Source organism: Canis aureus, chromosome 10 (genome assembly GCF_053574225.1).
Source record: "Canis aureus isolate CA01 chromosome 10, VMU_Caureus_v.1.0, whole genome shotgun sequence".
In the NCBI taxonomy this organism is placed as follows: Eukaryota; Metazoa; Chordata; class Mammalia; order Carnivora; family Canidae; genus Canis; species Canis aureus.
The window spans coordinates 5,066,389-5,081,219 of NC_135620.1; the positions used below are offsets into that span (position 1 = coordinate 5,066,389).

Sequence of the window (14,831 nt, forward strand, 5' to 3'; positions counted from 1 at the left end):
TATTTCATTGATTTTCTCTTTTGTTTTCTTTTTCTATTTCAGTTATTTCCATTCTAATCATTATTATTTCTTTTATTCTGCTTATTTTGTGTTTGCCTTGCTCTTTGTTTTCTAGTTTCTAAATCGATGAAAGCAATGGCAAGTAATTTGAAAATTTTCTTTTTTCTGCTATAGGTGTTTAGTGCTATAAATTTCTATCTCTGTACCACTCTTGTGCCATCCATTCTTTTTAATTGTTGTATTTTCATTTCATTTGGTTCAAAGTAACTTCTAATTTCTCTTTTTTCTTTCAAGTCATAGGTTTAGAAATGTGTTATGTAATGTGATGAGCACCTGGGTGTTATATGCAACTGATAAATTATTGAACACTACCTCTGAAACTAATGATATGCTGGCTAATTGAATTTAAATAAAAAAAAAGAATGTGTTATTTAGTTTCCAATTATTTGGGAACTTCCTAAATATCTTTGTTTTTGATTTCTAACTTAATTCCAATGTTGTCAGAAAACACGCTGCGTGTGATTTGAATCCTTATAACTTTATTGAATTGTTTCATTGCACTGAATGTGGTCTGTCTTTGCCAATGTTCCTTATGCACTTGAAGAGAACGTGCATTTTGCTGTCATTGGGCATGGCAAAGGCTGGGTTTGTCACTGCATTCTACAAATGTCAGTTAGGCCTTGCTGGTTACTAGTGTTCAAGCTTTTGTGTCTTTACTGATTTTCTGTCTACTTGTTGAATCAATTATTACAAAATGGGTGTTGAGGGCAGCCCAGGTGGCTCAGCGGTTTAGTGCTGCCTTTAGTCCAGGGTGTGATCCTGGAGACCTGGGATCGAGTCCCACGTTGGGCTCCCTGCATGGAGCCTGCTTCTCCCTCTGCCTGTGTCTCTGCCTCTCTCTCTGTGCTCTCATGAATAAATAAATAAAATCTTAAAAAAAAAAAAGGGTGTTGAATTATCTAGCTATAATATGGTTTATCCACTTCTTTTTGCAGTTTTACCCATTTTCCTTCATGTATTTTGCAACTCTGTTATTAGTACATGAATCTTTAGGATTATTATACCCTCTTAATGAAATGACCCTCTTTTTTCCTGTGTTTTTTTCTTTTTAGCTTAAAAATCTGTTTTGTCTGATATAAGAGAGACAGTCTTGCTTTCTATTCATATATTTGCCTGGTATACCTTTTTTTCCCCTTTTACTTGTGACCAATTTGTGTCTTGTTCAGTTTTTTCTCCTAGCTTCAAGAATATATGGAATTAATTACAGCAATGTTTAATTATCCTTGTTTATTAATGCTACATCTCTATAATTTCTGAATTGATTTTATTTGTGCTTTTTTCCCCCTCTCCTAATGATAACTTCTATTTTTTTCTGCGTCTGGCTGGTAATTTTTAAGTAGATACCACACATTGTGAATTTTGCCTTGTTAGGTGTTTAGGACTCGTTGTACTCTAATAAATATTTTTTGAGCTTTTTTTTCCCACGCAAGTGAGTTGCTTGGAAATGGTTGATCATTTCAGGGCTTGCTTTGGAACTTTGTTAGGTGGGATAAGAGCAGGTTTCATTTGAGGGAAAATATTAGCTCACTACTAAGACAAAATCAGGATCACAACCTGAGCTGAAGGTAGACACTAAACCACCAAGCTACCCGGGCACTGCAGAAAGTTCTTTTTCTAAGAGAGATTGAACAACACATCTCTATGGCTGCCAGTTTGTTGTACTGAGTAATTGTAACCCCTCTTAGTGAAAAATTCCACTAATACAAAATCTATTCTGTAAGTAATAACATGTGTTCTTTGTTGACGAAACCCATTAACACTTATCTAATAAAGATTTATTGAGTTCCTGCTACATGCTCAATACTATTACAGACTCTGGAAATTTGGTGTCAAAGAGACCTTGTACCTTCTCTCGTGGGGCTCACATTCCAGTAGGGATGCATTCAGTTGAGCCATGAGGTAGGTTATTGACTTTAGATATTATACAACCTAGCAAAGCATACACACCAAACTTGCGTTCTCTGAGACTCTAAGTCATTGAGCTTGTGCAGCAGAGGAGTTTATAGGCAGGATCCCAGAGACTGTTGAATGCAAATACATATTACGTTTTCCTCCTTTCACTCCACTGTTACCAGCCTCAGAGCTGAGGAGCTGCCTCTGGAAAACATATGCAAGCCCACCAGCAACTGGCGAGCCTCCCTTCCTGAATGGCGAGGAGAAAAATTCTGGCATTTATTAATGAAAGCCTGCCCACCTCTGAGAATCAGGACTTTTGGTCTTGGAACACAACCTAGGTTCTGTTCCAAAGGCTATATGCTGACTTCATAACAAGGGTTAGAAGCCAACATGTTACAAGCTCAGCGTGGGCCCAGGCTCCTCACATTCTCCGGTATATACTCATTTTATAATGGCAAGCTGCCAATGCTCCTAATTCCATTCCAAAAAAGTGAAAATTTAATTCCCAACTCCCTGGCTCAATCACACACACACACACACACACACACACAGAGTCTGTCATTTAATGAAAGCGTTCCTATTTGTTAAAAAAAGCAATATGAAGAGACAAGAAAATTGTAGGTGGTAAGAACTTATAAAAATGTATGGCGTCAAAAAGGCTTTAAAATTTAATGTTGTTATTAACTGTCCAACTCATTCTCTATAAAGTTAGGCATAAACCAGACTGGCTGGTTGAGAGAACATAGTTCTTTAGGAATGGGGAACTGTTTTCGGAAACAAAACATGTGAAATCATTATGATGAAAATCAGCTTTTGGAGGATAGGATAATTCCAGGGTTAATTTCCACTGGTAATAATTCATCAAGCCTAACGTGCATTTTCTTCTCCTAAGTCCTAAGACTTCCCTCATTCAGCCACTAATTTCCCTGGAAGGAGATATCAGTAGATGATACGCAGTCTAGTAATGCAGTTTCCCGCCAAAATCCAGTTGCACACCATTCGGGGGCAGACAAAATTTAGTTTAACACTCTTCGAGGGCTAGAGATAGTCTAGACTCTGTGGAGAGGCAGACTCTCTAAGATCCTGACATACAACAGAATTAAGAATAAATTAAGGGCTCGGATATTCAAGTGTAAAGATCTTCCACTCCTCCCCCAAACCCCAAATGATAATGCAAATATTGGTTTGTCTCCTTTTTGTGTAGGTTTGAGGCAATGATACTGAATTGCTCTTTACTGTATAGTAGAAGGTGGAATCTTTCTGAATCTCAAGCTTAGAAATTTCTGTTCCCATATTGGGAATTGCTGAGACAGAGGAATCAGCATCTTGCAGAGCATCCAGAGCATCTTGCAGTTTGACATGATTTGTAGTATGTCCATTGATGAGGATAAGAGATTTCAGGTTATTTTTAGGTCTTTAGCAGGAAGACAACATTTTATTATATTTGTATAGTAAAATACTGCAGATCCTGGCAGCTTTATGAATTCCATTAGCCAGAGCAAATAATAAGGGGATCCAACCTAGTTGGATGGGATGTGTGGTGCGGGTGCTGGAAGGTTTCACTGAGGAACAGACAGACACTTCAAAGAGGAGTTAGGGCAGTGGTGGTTGGTGGTAAGAGCAATTCAGGGAGCAGCAACATTTGGTGGAAGTCCCTCAAGCTATGGAAAGCTTGACATTTTCAAGAAATTAAATAAAAGCACAGCCATGAATGAAGCTAATAGTGTAAGGTGAAGCTAGAGAGAAAAGTAGGAGGTAGATCATGCCAGCTACTGTGAGTAGACTTCTTTTTCCAGAAGTTCTCTCTGTTTCCTATTCATTCATTCATTCATTCACTTTCTGGAGCCAGCCACTGTTCGGAGTGCTTGGTATATTTTAATTTTTTTATTCCCCACAATGATCTAGATGCTATTGTTTTCCTTATTTTTCAGATAAAGAAGATTAAATAACCTGTTCGAGGTTCCATGTCTGCTGAGTGGTGGAGCCAGGCTTCCGATCCAGAATTCTATATCCTCCCAAGAACAATGGGATGCATTAAAGGATTTTAAAAAGAGGAGAGACATCATCCATTCTGTCTGTAGGAAATTGCTCTATCCAGAATGTGAAGAAGGAATCTGGTAAGAGCAGGTAAACCTGTCTGGAGTCTATTGTAATATTCTCAGTGAGAAACCATGGTGCCTTGAAGTATGGCAGTGACTAAGGAGATGAGATTAATGGGAGGGATGTTTAGGATTCACACTTGACAAGACCTGGTGTTTGGAGGTGTCGAGGATGGCACACTTAGTACTGGCAAGAGCAAGTAAGTGGATGATGGTGCCATTTACTAAATAGGGCACTGACAAAGAGGGGTTTTAAGGGAAAGATGGTCATATGCACTTACGTGTCGAGTTTGGAAGTGAAACTCTATGGAATAAGCATTTGAATGGATGGGCATGGAGCAGTTGGGTAAGTCCAAGCTAGATATGTGAACTTGGGATTCATCCTCATATAGATAGTAGAGATGTTAACTCATACCACCGAGAGAGAGAGAGAGACAGAGACAGAGAGACAGAGAATTACTTGAAGATAGTCTAGACTGAGAAGAAAAAGGTGAGGGCTTAAGGATGAAATGGGAAACAAAAGCCAACCTAATCATACCTTTGATGAATCCACAGTGTTCCCTTATTGCACTGGAATACATTTTCTGAATTATGAATTAGTGATTGCAGATGGTGGAAGCCAAGATTGTAATTAGAATATTAGTTTAAATCTCGGCTCTGTGGCATCTTAAAAGCAAATGAGCACTGGAGGTGCTTGCTGTGGTCATGCCCTGAATGCCTCAAAAGCTAGTCTTCTCTGGCATCCCAGAATAAGGATTAACTGGGGACTAGACTCTGGAGTGGCCCTGGATGAGAAAGGCAGATCATCACAGATGAATACTCCATATCACAAAGGAAATATATAGATATCTATCTATATCTATCTATATTATGTTACATATGATATATAATATATAAGAACATAATATGGTATAGTATATAACATAATATTAATATAACATTAATATATAATAGTATTGATAATTTCTATAATATATAATTATAAAATATATAATACATATATGCTTCTCTTATTTGTTTGCTTTGTCATATAGTAAAGGCTGCCTCTTTTCTGGCACATGTGAAATTTGGTATGCCAGCTAACAGTGTCTTGACTGGATTCTTTTCGGCTTATGGTGTTGAATACACACATATTAAGGGATAGGAGGTTTGGGAACAGATGAGAACAGATGGGGATGTGATCCAGCACATTAACTACTGTTGCTCTGTATGGGCACTTGGCAAATATATAGTAAATACTTTCAGACTAGATAAGTAGATGAGTCAGTGAGAAGAGTTTACTCTGTTTACAAATCATATTCGCCATCATTCATTAATCCTTTTACTGAAAATCTACCATGTTATAAAGCCTCATCTTCTGAGCTTTACCCGTGCTCAAATATGATGTATGTAGAACACACCTAAATAGAAATAAATCTTAGGGAATATGTTTAAACATGCACCCACCTGTCTTTTTAAATGACAAAGATAAACAATGGATAGAGATGTGGTACTAATACTTTTAAAAATTCAGTGTCTATTCAGGTGGGACATATATATCCCCGATGTTGTAACTGTTACATTGGATAGTGTCAGGGAGGAAGAATTCCTGTCTCCTTCAAGGTCCTTCTAACTGGACTAAAGAAATACATTGACATGAAGCAGATTAGTAGGAGAAAATAAAATTTAATAAGTGTATGTATGGGAAATCCACATAGACATGGAAGTTCTTTTTTGTTTTTTGTTTTTTAAGATTTTACTTCTATTCATGAGAGACACACACAGAGAGAGAGAGGCAGATACATAGGCAGAGGGATAAGCAGGCTCCCTGCAGGGAGCCTGATGTGGGACTTGATCTTGGGACCCTGAGATCATGCCCTGAGTTGAAAGCAGACACTCAATCACTGAGCTACCCAGGTGCCCCAGACATTGAAATTCCAAAGATAGCCAGGCAAACTGAGGTATATATGCCATTCTGAACTAAGGAGATAAGGGGTCTGGGATCTCAGAGGAAAGCTAAGACGGGCGACAAACATTTCTCTTGAGCTTGCAGGGTTTCAAGTGCTTTCAACTTGAAATAATCCACATGCCAAAGTGGCACATTCTGGGAGAGCCTGTCCTGAACCCCTTCAGTGTCAACAGAAATGTGTATATGTGTTCACCCAAATATATCTACTAAAAGTACGTAGCAGTGCTATTCATCATAGCCATACTGAAAACCACCTATATGTCTATCAACATTTAAAAGGAAAGTGGAATACTATTTAATTATACTAGGTATTTTATTATTGTTATTGTTTAAAGGTTTTATTTATTTGACAGAGAGAGAGACAGAGAGAGAGAGAGAGAAAAAAAATTAGAGAGAGAAAGAGCAGCAGGCAGAGGGAGAGGAAGGAGACTTCCTGCTAAGCAAGGAGTCCGATGTAGGGCTCCATCTCAGGACCCTGAGATCATGACCTAGCCGAAGGCAGACACTTAACTGGTTAATCCACCCAGGTGCCCCAACACTAGGTATTTTATTTTATTTATTTTATTTTTATTTTTTTAAAGATTTATTTATTTATTCATGAGACACACACACAGAGAGAGAGAGAGAGAGAGAGAGGAGCAGGCAGAGGGAGAAGCAGGCTCCATGCAGGAAGCCCGATGTGGGACTCGATCCTGGGTGTCCAGGATCACACCCCGGGCTGCAGGCGGCGCTAAACCGCTGTGCCACCGGGGCTGCCCAACACTAGGTATTTTAATAGGGAAAGAATACTCTTTTCAGCAAATGGTGACAACTCTATGTTAAAAATTGGGTCTGAAAAAAAAAAGGAATTTGAAAAGATCTTATATAATTTGCAAAAAATAACTTGAGATTGATCATAGACTTAACTATAAAAGCCAAGATATGAAGCTTCTGGAAGAAGAAATGAGAGAAGATCTTTATGCCCTTGTTGTATAAAATTTTTCTTACATAGGACACAAAAGCAGTAACCATAAAATAAATGGAATTTTGGACTTAATCAAAAATTTTAATCTGTGCAAACCAAAAAACAATGTTAAGAAAATGAAAAAAATAAGTTAGAGTGGAGAAAATATTCACTCTGTATGCCCGACAAAGGATTCCTATCCAGAATATTTAAAGAACTCTTGCAAATCAATAATTACAAATATGAACAACCTAATTTAAAAATGAGTGAGTGACTTCAATAGACATTACACAAAAGAAAATAGAAGCTCATGAAAAGATGCCCAACATCATTAATCATATTGGTAATGTAAATTCAAACTACAATGAGGTGCCAGTCCACACCCATTATAATGGCTAAACTTAAAAAGGCCGATAACAGTGTAGGTGAGGAGATGAAGGAACTGGAACTCTCACACATTTTTGGTTGGGGTGCAAAATGGTACAACCATTTTGGAATACAGTTTGACAGTTTCCCCCCACTTAATCTCCATTACCTATTTTGCCCATCCTCCCAGCTCCTACCTTCTGGCAACCACCATTTTGTTCTCTACTTCATTTATTTTATGAGTCTACTTGCAGTTTTTTGTTTGTTTGTATGTTCGTTTTCACAGGTTCCACGTGTAAGTGAAATCAGATGGCATTTGTCTTGATCTCACATATTCCACTTAGCAGAATGTCCTCTAGGTCTACCCATGTTGTTGCAAATGGCAAAATTTTGTTCTTTTTCTAATGGCTGAATGATGGTTTGGTAGTTTCCAATAAAAATAAACATACATCTCATTTCTTTTATAGTATTTTTTAAAAAGTTATCTCTGCCTCCATCATGGGACTTGAACTCACAACTCCAAGATCAAGAGTTGCACACTCTACCAATTGAGCCAGCCAGGCACCACACTTATTTCCTTTTTTTTTTTTTTTTTCCTTATGGAATTGGCTTGGACCTCCACTATTAGGCTGGGCTGAAATTGTGATTATGGCTGTCTTGTGTTCTGGATCTTAAAATAATGCATCTAAAACATCTCTATCATGTAGAATTTTGATTGTATGTTTTAGGGATATGCCCTTTAATAATTGTAGGTTAAAGGGTGTTCCCTTTTTAGCCTGCTTTGCTGAGACTCTTTATGGCTGCTAAGGATTGTATTAATTTTATCCAGCAAGCATCCTAAATCCAAGTAATCATAGGATTTTTCTCCTCTTTTCCTCCAGAGTGGTGAATTACATAAAAAAAGTCCAACTCTTTGTATTCCTGAAATAAGCCCAACTTGATCATAATATATTACTTTTAATAAATAATATATGTTTTTAATTAACAGTAGGATTCCATTCAGATAGCTAATGCTTTATTTATGGTATTCACATGTGTCTTCATAAGTGCAATATAGGGAATTTGAAGGAAATTTGAAGGCAAAAGATAAACATTTTTTTATTTGCAAATGATAGTATTTTTTTTACATTACTGAAAACAACCCAGAAAATCAACATGAAATAAGAGAGTTCATCAAGGTTGCTGAATATGCTATCTTTCTATAAAAAAGGCCCAAAAATAATCATCTAGAAAATATATTAGTTATCCTAGGGGGGCCTGGGTGGCTCAGCCTGTTAAGTGTCTGCCATTGGTACAGGTCATGATCTCAGGGTCCTGGGATCAAGCCCCCCCTTTTCTACTTGTGCTCTCTTTCTCTCTCTCAAATAAATAAAATTTTAAAGAAAAAAAGGAAAATATATTAATTATTGTATTCCAAATAGTATCTAGACTATAAGTATATTGGAATTAACTCTTATTTTTTTTCTTTCTTTTCTTTCTTCTCTCTCTCTCTCTTTCTCTCCTTCCTTCCTTCCTTTCCTTTCCTTTCCTTTCCTTTCCTTTCCTTTCCTTTCCTTTCCTTTCCTTTCTTTTCTTTTCTTCTTCTTTCTTTTCTTCTTCTTACTCTTCTCATGTAGTTTCTTGGGGGTATACCTCAGCAGCAGCTCTGTGACTGTTTCTTTCTCTGCTTATGAGCTTTTACTTGGTGATACCCAGCTCCGCTGGGCTCTGGGAAACATCTGCCATACTTGTCAACCTGGGGGGTGCAGGGCCGCGGGGAGCAGCATTGCTGTCTCACATGGATGCTTACACATTGAAGGATGTATGGAATCCAGGGAAGAGCATACTTGGGAACTGTTCTGCGTTGGAGACAAGGAAGCTGGAGTATCTGTCTACCAACCCAATCCATCATAAGTCCAGGGCTGCTCCCTCTCTCTTCTCTATCCATTCTGGTTGGGCCCTTCTGTAGTCTGAGCATACTTGCTCTGTTAAGAAAGCCCTTGGTCTGAGAGCTTCGGATGCTTGCTGTAAAATGCTATTTGTTGGCTCAAATGGGGAGACTGGGTACCAAAACAACTACTGTTGTGTGTTACTGCCACCATCTTGCATCTAGATTCTAGAAAGCCTGGTAGAATCTTGGGGTTTTGAGAAAAACCATTAGCTATGGTTGGGTAATGGTGTTCTTCCCCTGATTACTTGGAACACCCTGTAAATAACTGGAGTTTGGGCCAACTGCCTCTAAGCTGCAACAATTTATGTGAAAAGTAAAGTCTAGTTTTCCTTTGTGGAGATACCTTATAATTCGGTACCACAAGCTCTAAGGAAATGATCTCTTCCCTTTGCTGAGGCTGAGTTATTTATAATGGTCAGCTTTTTGAAAGACTCTCACTTGTCTTCCCCTTTTAGAGATAAAGTTCCTGCTCAGCTGCCGATAGCTCTGATTTACACTGGGGAAAAGAACGAAAAATTACTCCATCCTGACTCCTGAGAGAACCAGCCTCCCAGCCATTCTCATGACCAGGAAGAGTCCCTGTAGCGAGAGCTGCTGTCAGAGTACCAGTAAGAAATGTTCTTACTTAATGGCTATGGCTCTCAGAAACAAACTGCGTTTCCCCTGGCAGTTATGCCTGAGATATTGGCTCCATTTTGTGAGCAAATAACTTAGTGATAAAGCTCCAAACATTAGTATCCACTTGAGGGCAGTGCACATAGTAGAAAAGGCTTCAGGCTGCCAGGAGAGTAGGATTCAAGATTCCAGGTGACCATTTATTAGTTCTGTGATATTCAATATATATTTTAACCTCCCCAACCATCAGTTTCTCCTTATGTACAATGCAGGTTAACCTAATTCACAGGACTGTTTGAGAATCAAATGGGATAAAAATAAGCAATGTTGATATCAAAGAAGATTTTATTGGTACAATAATAAAAAAAAATCTTGGGATGCCTGCATGGCATGGTTGGTTGAGTGACTCTTAGTTTCAACTCAGATCATGATCTCAGGGCCTTGGGCCTGAGCCCAGGTCGGGCTCCACACTCTTTGGAGCCTGCTTGAGATTCTCTCTCCCTCTGCCTCTGCCCCTTCCATGTTCTCTCTCTCCCAAAAAAATAAGTTAAAGAACCTCTCTCCTTACAGGAAATAGTTTTTACTTGTTCAGGGAGTTGGATAATCATTGTTTTTGACTCTTTCCAGGGGATGCTAGAATGTGCTAAATTAATGCTAGGACTGAGTGTATTACATGTCATTTTAGGGCTGGCCTTAGCCAAATTCATATTATGAATATTCATTGGCTTTTCAGGACTTCAGTAAAAAAAAAACTTCTCTTGTCTCTTTCATGGAAGCCTCCTCTGTTCTTTGTAGAATTACCACATGGAACTAACACTTTTTTTTTCAAATATGATGCTATTAGATAGAAAATACAATTGGTGATAGAAAAACCTTATCAAGCCATCAAGACTTGGAAGGGAGGGTTTCAGAGGGCCCTTTGCCTCTAGATTAAGTAAGAAATACATTCTTATCCTGCCAGGCAGGTAAAACAGGTCGCTGAGCGAACTCAGTCCACTCTTTGAATAGGTGGGCATCGTGATGTCAGCAAATAAAAAGGACTTCACCAGGAGGGCTGTTGGCTCTGGCAGCATCACTGGTAGCTTCATGTTAAACTAGGTCAAATCCTCCTTTAACAATAATCAAGAGATTCAAAAAAAAAAAAAAAAAAACATGGTGCAAGGAACAGGAGAACTCATTGATCCTTTGGTGTATATTTAAACATGATAAAAGTCAAGAATCCTTTGGTGTATATTTAAGCATGATAAAAAAAATAAGCATGATAAAAATCAGGTGTTGCAGGCTGGTACGGATAGAGAAGACATTTGTGTAGGATGTGGGTCTTGTGCCAGGTCTTGAAGATGGTAGGGGTTAAAATGGCCAAGGAGAGAGATGAGGAATTTAGGGACAAGGAGAACAATGCACTAAAACTAGATGCATGGATGAGCATAAAGTAAAGATGAGGGGAAGAACAAGCCTTGGCAGAAGTTAAGGATATTTGTTGGGGGTGATGGGAAGTGAAGTTGGTGTTGCTGGAGATCACGTGAGATGAGATAGATGCTACAGGTGACTTCTCTGGAAAGCAGACATGTTCTTGGAATCAGCATATGTTGGAAAAAGAAGGTAGCATGACTGGGCAGAGAGAGAAGCTGAACAATGGGGTAGAGTCAGCCAGTCCACACAGGGAGCTCTAGAGCTGGGATGGCTCTGCAGAGTTGAGATGGCCCTGCAGGTCGGCTCTACTGACCTTTATATTCCCACATCAGTTTATGTTACCTGGCTTGCCCCAGGTAGAGGGTATGATCTTGGGCGAGGTGTCCCTCTTCAGCCAAGGGCACTGGCCTGGAGCGAGGTAGGAACCCAGATGCCAGCTGTCAGCCTTCCATTCTCCCAGGTGTGGGGGGATAAAGTCTTGAGCCCTTACGTGACTGGTGGAAATCGGGTGGTACACCACAGTGTCCACTCCAGATGGATGATTAGGATAGCCCCAGATGATAAAGTGCCTGAGGACAAGGCTGATACTATGGTGAAGGGACCCAAGATATTCACCTCAGATACAAAATTTAAGGGGACTCCAGAAACAACTCAGATGTAAATGAGATATTTTAAATTATATATATATATATATATATATATATAAAGATTTATTTATTTATTTATTTATGAGTGTATGTGAGCAGAAAGAGGGGCAGAGTGAGAGGGAGAGAGAGAATCTCAAGCAGAATCCCCACTGAGTGTGGCACCTGATGCAGGGTTCATTTCTATGACCCTGCAATCAAGACTTGTACCAAAATCTAGCATCCATTGCTCAACCACCTGTGCCACCCAGACACCCCAAGATAAATGATATTTTAATGCAATATTTTAAAAAATCCCAAATCTGGGATCCCTGGGTGGCTCAGCAGTTGAGCACCTGCCTTGGGCACAGGGTGTGATCCTGGAGACCCAGGATCGAGTCCCACGTTGGGCTTCCTGCATGGAGCCTGCTTCTCCCTCTGCCTGTGTCTCTGCCTCTCTGTGTGTCTCTCATGAATAAATAAATAAAATCTTAAAAAAAAAGAAACCTTTAAAAAAAATCCCAAATCTGTGCAAAAAAATCCATGAGGAGTAAAATTTCAAATTTAAATAAAGACAAGATCAGTGTTACAGATTTTTCCTTTTGCCCCAGGCTCCCATAATATGTCTTAGCAAAATAATGCTGGATGAATATGATTTATCCTGTAGGAAATGGGAAATCCTTGGGAGTTTTCGTCCTTCCATTTACCTATGAAAGCAGCACAACTATAACATTGAATTTGTTTCCATTGAGCACTGTACTTGAAAACTGACAAGTGGGACTCTTGTTTGCAAGAGCCTTAGAAACCAACCAACTCAACTTTGCTTACCCAATGTGAGGAGTTTATTGCCCTACAAAGTATTCAGGTTTTGAGGCCTGGTTTTATCTAGGGGATCAAATGATACCTTTATGCCTCAGTTTCTCTTCCTCTTTGGGCTGTCTTCACTAAGAATGAAGTCCATTCTTCCACTGGCTTTTCTCCTGATAAAATAGATGGTGTGGCTTTCCTGGACCTCTCGTTGTTAAACAACTCAAGGACAAGCAATTGCAACTCTTCCTCCAAGACCCAGCAAAATTGTTGTCTAATTGGAACAGAAATTCAACCTTGAGTCTATCACTGTGCCAGATGGACAGAATATGCTGATTGGCTTAGGTCAACAGGGCACACACCCCTGTAACTGGGTCTAGATCGTTCTATACGGACTGTGTGGGTTGGTGGGGTGCTTCTACCAAAAGAAGCTGAAATGGTTGCTGGGAACCATACTGCACGTGAATTCACATTTCCCTGTGTCTGTCCAGTCCGTGTCCATAAAAATATATGTGTAAAGAACAATGTTGCACTAATAAGTCAATCATACTATATAGCATTTTTATTTTTAAAAATATTCAAGTAATACACAAACACTGTAAAAAGCAAGTAACATGGAAGAGAAAGTAAAAATCTATATTCTGATGGTATAGTGTATTTTTACAGTCTTTTAAATTCCATTAAAATTCCATTCATTGGTATAGTTACCTTTACTTTTTGGTGAATTCATCACATTTTTCACTTAGCAATATTCTTGAATATCTATCAGTATTAGTACCCACATTTAAAAAAACCTACAGCATGTATTTTATGATATGGTTATTTTCTAAGCAAAACTTAAATTGGGAGCATAACCACTTGATAGACATTTGGGTTTTTTCCCAAACTATTCAGTACTATAACCATGCTGCAATGAGCATCTTTGTACATGTGTTTCTATACACAGGAGAAAAATAGAAACCAAAGGCAAATCTAGAGATTAACAATTTGTTCAAATAAAGGAATTTATTTCAATAAAGGATCTTAATTCTATCCTTTCTCTCATATGGGTAACTAAATGTCTCAAAATACATTGTAGTACATCTTTCTCCCTGTGGTTTGAAATGTCATTTTTCCATGTAATAGTCCCATATGAAAGTATGGGACTTTCAATACTGGATTCCAATTGACTGGATTGTCAATATCAGTACTTTGTTTCATGTGGCAGCAATATTACTCTATTTTTACCTTCTTTACCTTCTAACATATTTTACATTTGGTAAGGATAAAACTCCTACCCTCTTCACACAATTTGTTCTTTTATTTTCACAGGTGCTTAATAAATCTTGCTCACTTATCACTCCTTATAAATTTTAGAATCAACCTGTCAGATTCCATGTAAAATTTTTTTGAGATGGCATTGATTTTAAGATGAATTTGGAGAAAATTATCATTTATCCAAGTCTTTTATGTTCCTTTTATCTTTTATCTCTGAAGATCTTGCATGTTACTACAATTTTAAAAAAGTTTTATTTAAAAAAATATTTCTATTTATTTATTTGAGAGAGGAGAGAGAGACAGTGAGAAATCAGAAGTAGAGGGGAGGGGTAGAGGGAGAAGCAGGATCCCCGCTGAGCAGGGAGCCAGATGCAGGGCTGGTTTCAGGACCCTGGGATCATGACCTGAGCTGATGGCAGATACTTAACTGAGTCACTCAGGTGCCCCTAAATTTTATTTTTAAGTAATCTCTACACTGATGTGGGGCTCTAACGCATAATCCCGAGATCAAGAGTTATGTGCTCCACTGAGCCAGCCAGGTGACTCGATTTATGATGTTTAATTGCAATTATGTTATGGCAGTTGTTTCTATTTTGAAAGAGACAGGTTTTTTTTAAAAAAAATCACATTTTCTAATTGGTTTCACTAATGAATATTGATTTTAGTACATTGACCTTAATAAGCAACTTTGTTACACTCTTATGATATAATGCAACATGTGATTCTTCCTGGCCTCTTATTTCAGATCTGGGTATTTATAACCCAGTCTTTCTGGATATTTATAACCCTACGGGGACTTAGACATCCTCCAAATAAACTCTTATAGTCTTTTGTCCTTGCTGATGGCAAATGCTTTTATTGTCTCTTAGCCCGA

The 14,831-nt window shown here is 38.4% G+C and overlaps 1 protein-coding gene across 1 annotated transcript in view; it reads left to right on the plus strand.

The window, feature by feature from the left end:
• The window catches only part of LOC144321904 (uncharacterized), a 104,024-nt gene that overhangs the window by 8,286 nt on the left and 80,907 nt on the right, over window positions 1-14,831 (plus strand). Inside the window, exon 2 of the mRNA XM_077911248.1 lies at window positions 3,888-4,073. The gene's annotated coding sequence lies outside the window, so the exon portion shown is untranslated. The remainder of the gene's footprint in view (window positions 1-3,887; window positions 4,074-14,831) is intronic.